This window comes from Peromyscus maniculatus, chromosome 20, assembly GCF_049852395.1.
Source record: "Peromyscus maniculatus bairdii isolate BWxNUB_F1_BW_parent chromosome 20, HU_Pman_BW_mat_3.1, whole genome shotgun sequence".
NCBI classification, from domain to species: Eukaryota; Metazoa; Chordata; class Mammalia; order Rodentia; family Cricetidae; genus Peromyscus; species Peromyscus maniculatus.
This window is the reverse complement of record NC_134871.1, coordinates 2,757,087-2,764,222: the sequence shown is the minus strand read 5'-3', so window position 1 is coordinate 2,764,222 and position 7,136 is coordinate 2,757,087. Positions and strand designations below refer to the sequence as shown.

The following is a 7,136-nucleotide window of genomic DNA, read 5'->3' as shown; positions in this document are numbered from 1 at the left end:
AGATATGCTTAGGGAATGTTGCTCCCACTCTGAGATTTGCCCTTCACAATCTTGATAGAGTTCTGGGAAGTACAAAGAGTTCAGTGTAGATAAATTCCTGTTAATCTACTTTTGCCCCTGGTGTTTGTGCTTTGGGCAGAATGTAATCAATTTTGTCTAATCCAAGGTCACAGGGAATTACTTATGTATTTTCTTTTAGAGGTTGTAGGCTTAGCTATAACATTCATGTCTATGATCTATTTTGAATTAATTTTTGTGCATGTGAAGGGTCCAACCCTTTTTTCTACATATGGATATCCAATTGCAACTATTCATTGAAAAAAAGATACTTTTCCTGTTTATTGTTTTGAAGATTCCTATTGAAAATTATTTGAACATATATGAATATGTTCAATATGCATACATATATGAATTTACTTCTGGGATTGTAATTTTATCATGTTTATCCACATGTCTACATTTTATAGCACCTACTAAGTGTATGACAATTTCATACATGAGTCTCAATAACAGCACAAAAAATCATATACCTATTGAAAAATAGTAATGCCAATGACTATTATCTTATAGTAAAGTTTAAACATTTCTTTTACAGTTATTTAATTATTCACTTATTTATTTAAGAATGTGTGTGTGTGTGTGTGTGTATGTGTGTGTGTGTGTGTGTGTGTGTGTGTGTAGCAAGGCTCACATGTGAAGGCCATAAAATGATTTATAGAATTTTATTCTCTCATTCCACCTTGTGGGTTCTGGGGATTGAATTCAGATCATTACGTTTGGTAGTAAGTGCCTTTACCTACAGAGAGAGCTCACTAGCCTTTAGAGCAGTGGTTCTCAACCTTCCAAATGCTGTGACCCTTTAATACAGTTGCTCATGTTGTGGTAACCCCAACTATACAATTATTTTTATTGCTACTTCATAACTGTAAATTTTGTTACTGTTATGAATCATAAGGTAAATATCTGATATGCAGGATGGTCTTAGGTGACTTCTGTGAAAGGCTCATTTGACCCACAAAGGAGTTGCAACCCACAGGTTGAGAACCACTGCCTTAGAGCAAGTTTTAAAAGAGAAATTGAAAGCAATCAAAGTATGATCTTCATTTTCAGAATTATTCAGGTTATTTGGGCTCCAATTGCTTCTATATGCATTTTAGAATCAAACATACATTTTTACCAAGAAGATTTGCCTATCATAAAGTAGCCGTGGAAGTGGAGCATTTCTGTAGGAACTGTGCTGAATTTGTACAGTATTTGACCACCTTAATAATACTGTTTTCCAAAACATAAGCATAACATATTTTCCCTTTATTTAGGTATCTTTTCAGGTACTTCAACAGTTTTCAGAATATAAATATTTCACTATATTAAATTTGTTTCTTTAAGACTGGCTTGTTTTTTATACAGTAGTAAAAAGAAAATTATTATCCTATATGAGTTTAGAGAAATACAATTTCTTTTTGTGGTTGATCTTGTGGTTTGAAACTTTTTTTGACTTTGTTATAAGAATTTTCAAACAATGAAAACATTAGAAAAAAAATAAGGCTAGCTGGGTGGTGGTGGTGCTCACCTTTAATCCCAGCACTCGGGAGGCAGAGCCAGGTGGATCTCTGTGAGTTCAAGGCCAGCCTGTGCTACAGAGCGAGATTCAGGACAGGCACCAAAACTACTACGCAAAGAAACACGGTCTGGAAAAACCAACCAACCAACCAACCAAACAACCAAACAACCAACCAAACAACCAAACAACAGAAAAGAGAGAGAGAGAGAGAGAGAGAGAGAGAGAGAGAGAGAGAGAGAGAGAGAGAGAGAGAAACTACTTAGTCTCTATTACAGTGTTAACATGAAAAAAATTAAGCACTGAAAAGCTATAAAGGCGGTCTTTCGTGTGAAGCAAAACAAAGCTGTCTTAGACACAGTGCTTTTCACAAGATCATTTGCGAGTAAAGGAGGCAGGGGAACGACAGGGGATAGCAGCAGTGTTCCTTACACCAAACTCCCTCCCTGCCCTTGCCGTGGTTACCTGACGGCATTGCCCCATCTAGTGGTTTTTCTTAGCACACATCTCTCACAGCTTCCTCTGCAGGGCATCTTTGACAACACTGGACACACAGAGGCTCCGGTTTACTGAAGGTTTGTGATACATGTTTGTCCATCAAGGTTTTCAGATACTGAATTATGCTTATAAAGTGTAGACATGAACAAAAGCTTTCAGATACAATGGCGGCCAGCAGTGTCCTGAGGGCTCTGCCTCACTTCACGTGCCTGGAAAATCTTCAGTAAGTTTTACAGCAAAGTACTGCTCGTGTGTGCATTCAAAAGAGAAAGTCTTCAAGAGCTAAAAAGAGAAAGAGAACATGAAGGCTGAGCTGTGAGCCACAGCTCAAGTCAAAAGAGTTCAAGTCACAGAAATAATTTCTTCAGCTCAGGGTCAGTTTTGATTAATTAACGGTTATTTTTATGGTTTTCATTTTTGCTGCAGTTTAAATGCTTGGTAGTTTATTATTGGTTATTAAACATTATGAATTTTATCTTCTAGGAGGCTACTATGGTTTTTGTCCTCTCCCTCCAAATTAACACATTGAAACCTAATCCCAAATGAGAGGCCTCTGGGAGTTGGAGCCCTCCTATAAGTTATTAGTGTCCTGTAAGGTATAAGGCGTCTCAGTGAACTCCCTTGTCCCCTTTTCCAGGCACGTTAACAATGTATGGATTTCTGGATGCCAGAAAGTAGCCTCTCATCATGGAACCTGACTGAGACTTGGTCCTGAACCTTCCAGCTTCTAGAATTATGGCAGATATGTCTCTATGACTATAAGCTACCTATCTTATGGTGGCTTCAACAGACTAAGACAAATATTGATGTTCTTAGCTATTAAATACATTGAAATTTCTTATTAACCCACTTCCACTATGGGAAGGTAACTTGATCCCCATATGTGTGTGTGTGTGTGTGTGTGTGTGTGTGTGTGTGTGTGTGTGTGTCATTAGACAGGTGGTACCTATAGTTAGTGTTTCACTTATGATACTGGCTTCTTTTTTCTACTACCTAAGAAGGGCATTTTTAGTTTCAAAGGATATAGGATACATAACAGAGAGTTTCTGTACCTAAAAAGCTCAGTATATTTACTGCTTAACCCTTTATAGATGTTTTCTCAGATTAATGTCCCCCCATGTCCTAAATATAAGCATTCTACCTGATGCCATTTGTAGTATGAGGGTAATTCTTTTACTCTGTTTATGATACCATTAGCAACCTCCATTCATGTGTTATATCTGATATCCACTACACGATCTTCATGAAGTCACATGCCTTTGTTTGACAGCAGGATAAAGAAGTGAACATTCAACCCCCAACACACTCACATAAAAACAGGATGGTCACTTTTAACTGTCAACTTGACACAACCTGGAGTCATCTGGGAAGAGAGTCTCTGTGAAGGATTGCCTAGATCAAGTGGGCCTGTGTGTATATCTTTGTGGAGGGGGGTTGTCCTGATCAAGTTAAGTTGATGTGAGAAGACCCATGCCAATGTGGGTGGCCTCATTCCCTAGGTTTGGTCCACCAACTATGAAAGACTAGAGAAAGTGCTAAGTACTAAAGACCCATGAATTCATTTCCCCCTCTCTTGATTGCGGCTGTGCCCCTTAACCTCCCTGCTGTCATGGGCTGCAGCCTGGAATTGTGAGCTGAAGTAAATCTTTTCATCCCTACGTTGCTTTCTTTCCTAGGTCAGAGCAGCAGAAATGAAGCCAGGACACGTGTCAAGTCACAGGCCCGTCATGGGATCTGTAATCATTTTTACGGGAAGAGAGAGTATGTAATTGCAAATCAAATCCAAAATACACACCCTGATTAAGCAAGGCAAAGAGAACCCTGTTATGCAACATGACCTCTGAGCCTTTCACGGGTGATAGCAGTCTTTTGTTTGCAAATATTATGTTCATTTAAAAAAATAAGGTGGAATGTAATCACCACACATTACATGTGTATATGAAATTGAAGACGGCGATGTTCTAAAATAGAAAGTGGTGATGGTGTCATGGGCCTATGAGGATGCTGGACTAAAGTCTATCAAATTGTGCAAACAGGCAAATTGTATACTATGTGAATTATTTGTCAGTAAAGATTTTATAAAACCTAAAAAAAATGTCAATATGCTTTCAAGATTGGTTGTTTCCATTTTGTGATATTTCACTGAGAATCAACTACTTTTAATATAAGCTTATTTTAAAATACTAATAAAATCTTGAATTACTACTAGAGAACTTCACAGGTCTCAGTTATATTTCAGATTTCCATTATTTCATTAAAAAAAGACAGAGGCCAGAGAAGAAAATACCAATCAACACCGAGGGTCTTCCAAGTATGGAATTTCATGCATATTCTATCATATTAACAGCAGCTCTTCATGTAGGCTTCTTCAACTCCAACGCAACAGGAAATGTGAGTTTTCCAGAGGCAATGCTGATCCTGGTCCAAACTGCAAGGAAATGATGCATCAGGAATCAGAGCCTGAGTAAATGCAACTTTGAGCCTTGGTAGGCCCTGCTCTGACCTCTTACTGTTGACAGCCACAACAGAATGAAGTAGAGTCCACGTCAGTGGCTGTGCACTGCCAGCAATACACTTTCAATATTTTCTGCCATTCATAAGTGCCAGCCTCTAAGATATGAGAACGCTTCCCAGTGACAAGAAGTCTGAGGTCCTTAGATTATAATTATTCATGGTTCTCTTCTCAATAAGAATCTGGGTTTGACCTACAATGACAACCAAACCAAACTAGTGGGAACTCATGAACTTTAGACCAACAGCCGTGGAGCCTCCATGGGCCTGAACTAGGCCCTCTGCATAAGCAAGACAGTTGTGTACCTTGGTCTGCTTAAGGGCTCCTCAGCAGTAGGATCAGGATCCATCCCTGGTGCATGAGCTGGCTTTTTGGAGTCCACTACCTATGGTGAGACACCTTGCACAGCCTTGATGGTGGGGGAGAGGCTTGAACCTGCCTCTACTGAATGTATCAGGCTTTGTTGACTTCCCATGGGAGACCTTGCCTTGTTGGAGGAGGGAATGATGGGTGGGTTGTGGGTGGGGGAGGAAGGCAGGAGGGGCGGGAGGAGGGAAGAGAGGGGGATCTTTGATTGGTATGTAAAATGAATAAAAAAAATCCTTAATAAAAAAAAAATAAGAATCTGGGTTTGAACTCACACTTCCTGATTTATTGGAGGTACTGTGGTCAAAGCACTCCTTGATTAATGGGAATGAAATTATGCAAAACGAGATTGTGTGTATATATCAACATTTGATGATTCTCAAAGGAAATAATTGGTTATGATCACTTTAAAGCAATCACATTAAGTGGTGATTGTTCTTGCTATTAACAGGGCTTAAGCGTGTAGCCCATGTGGTCTGTGCAGTGCTTATTCTATTAGTTTCCTAGTGGTGGACATTTGAGTTGCTCCCAATTACTTGCTAATGCACATGTAATGCCTCCTTCATTTTAACTTTTCTTAGAGAAATTCATCACAAGCAGATCACCACCACAGCTATATCGAATTAACAAATAGTTAGTTATGGTTTCTATTGACTAAGACCCCCACTTCTTTTGTTTTGTATTATAAAACTTTTTAAAAACACAATTTCTGTATTGATTCTCTGGGAATTTCACACCATGCACCCTAATTCTGCTCACCTCCTAGTCCCAGCATATCCTTCCCTCACCCTTACAGCTTCCCCCAACAAAAGGAAAACTTTTAAAAAATAAAAACAAAGCAAACAAACAACAAACAAAATCAAGAACAAACCAACCAACCAACCAACCAAAAATCAAAACAAAACAAAACCAAAAACACAAACAAAACCTCACCTCCTCGTTTCTCCTTCTTTCCTGCCTCTCCAACACCTCTTCATTCATTCTGGTGGCATTGAGAGCAGTGTGTCACATCGGATACCTTTTTGTCCGATCAGCTTTACTAGCAAATGTTCATTGCAATGATTCACTGGTCAGGTTCAAAGCCTCTGGTTCCTGGTACACCATCATCACTGCATCCTCACGGGAATTCTTCTGGGATATCCCATGGCCAAAGGAGTCATGAAGACCCTGCAGATATTGTTCCACAGGACCAATCCCTTTACAAGCTCCAGCAGGTCCTAGATAAGACCCACACTTCTTATTGGAACCTCCTCATTTCTACTCACTGTTACTGCTCAGAACAGACTTGATGGTCAAGCCCAAGGTTGAAATGGGAAACAGCTGTACTCATGATGAAACTGTAACAGGAGTATCGATATGGAGTCTTTGAAGCACTCTGAGTTACACAACCAGTGACTATTTTGTGTGACACTTCATCAATATATCCCTGAAATACACCCATGAAAGAAGAACTCAACTGATGTTACTGGTACAAGGTGAAGTACATTTGCAGATTTCCTATATGCTGCCAACTTCTCTTTCATAGTCGCTGAAATGTTTTAGTTATAGTCACAGCATATGACATTGTTTCCCTAGCATGTTTTGATAATCACACTTTGGATTTTATTTGTAATATTGTGAGTATAGCTACAGCTTTTAATGAATTAAAAGCCATTTATATTTTTATATGACCGCTTTGTATTTCTGCCCCTATTTTTAATAAAGGTTTGACTTGTTACTTCTATATCTTAGAAGCTTCTTGCACAATACAGGAATTACTACATGGCTCACAACATGCAATCGCATATGTGTTTTCCATATTATTTTTTTGAGAACTTCATCTATGTATACAATATGGTTATATCTGTCTTCCCACTCTCTGAGTTTCCCTACATCCTACCCAATATCTCCCCTCCCAACTTCATGTCTTCTTCTTCCTTCTCATTCTCCTCCTCTTCTTCTCTTGATAACTCACCAAGTCTGATTAGTACTGCCATATGTGCATGGATGTGGACTGTCCATGGAAGCTTGGAACCAGCCAGTGGCTGTACTTTCATAAAGTAATGTACTTCCCTAGGCAGGCTACCATGGGCTGCCAATAGCTCCCAGAATGGGGTGTGGCCTAGAGTACATCTCCGTTATTTCTAGGAATTTGGGCTGGTTTGATGCTGTCTACATAAGCTAGTGTGAGTTAGTAATTATGATAGCTGTGTCATGTCCAGA

At 39.2% G+C, this 7,136-nt stretch overlaps 1 long non-coding RNA gene across 1 annotated transcript; it reads right to left on the bottom strand.

Annotated features, from left to right (window-relative positions):
- Positions 1-2,023: 2,023 nt before the first annotated feature.
- Positions 2,024-6,006, bottom strand: LOC143269705 (uncharacterized). Its single transcript, XR_013046298.1, has 3 exons — positions 5,868-6,006; positions 4,344-4,484; positions 2,024-2,338 (listed from the first exon to the last, which is right to left on the bottom strand). It is a non-coding gene; the product is annotated as an uncharacterized LOC143269705 (long non-coding RNA).
- Between the last annotated feature and the right edge of the window lie 1,130 nt (positions 6,007-7,136).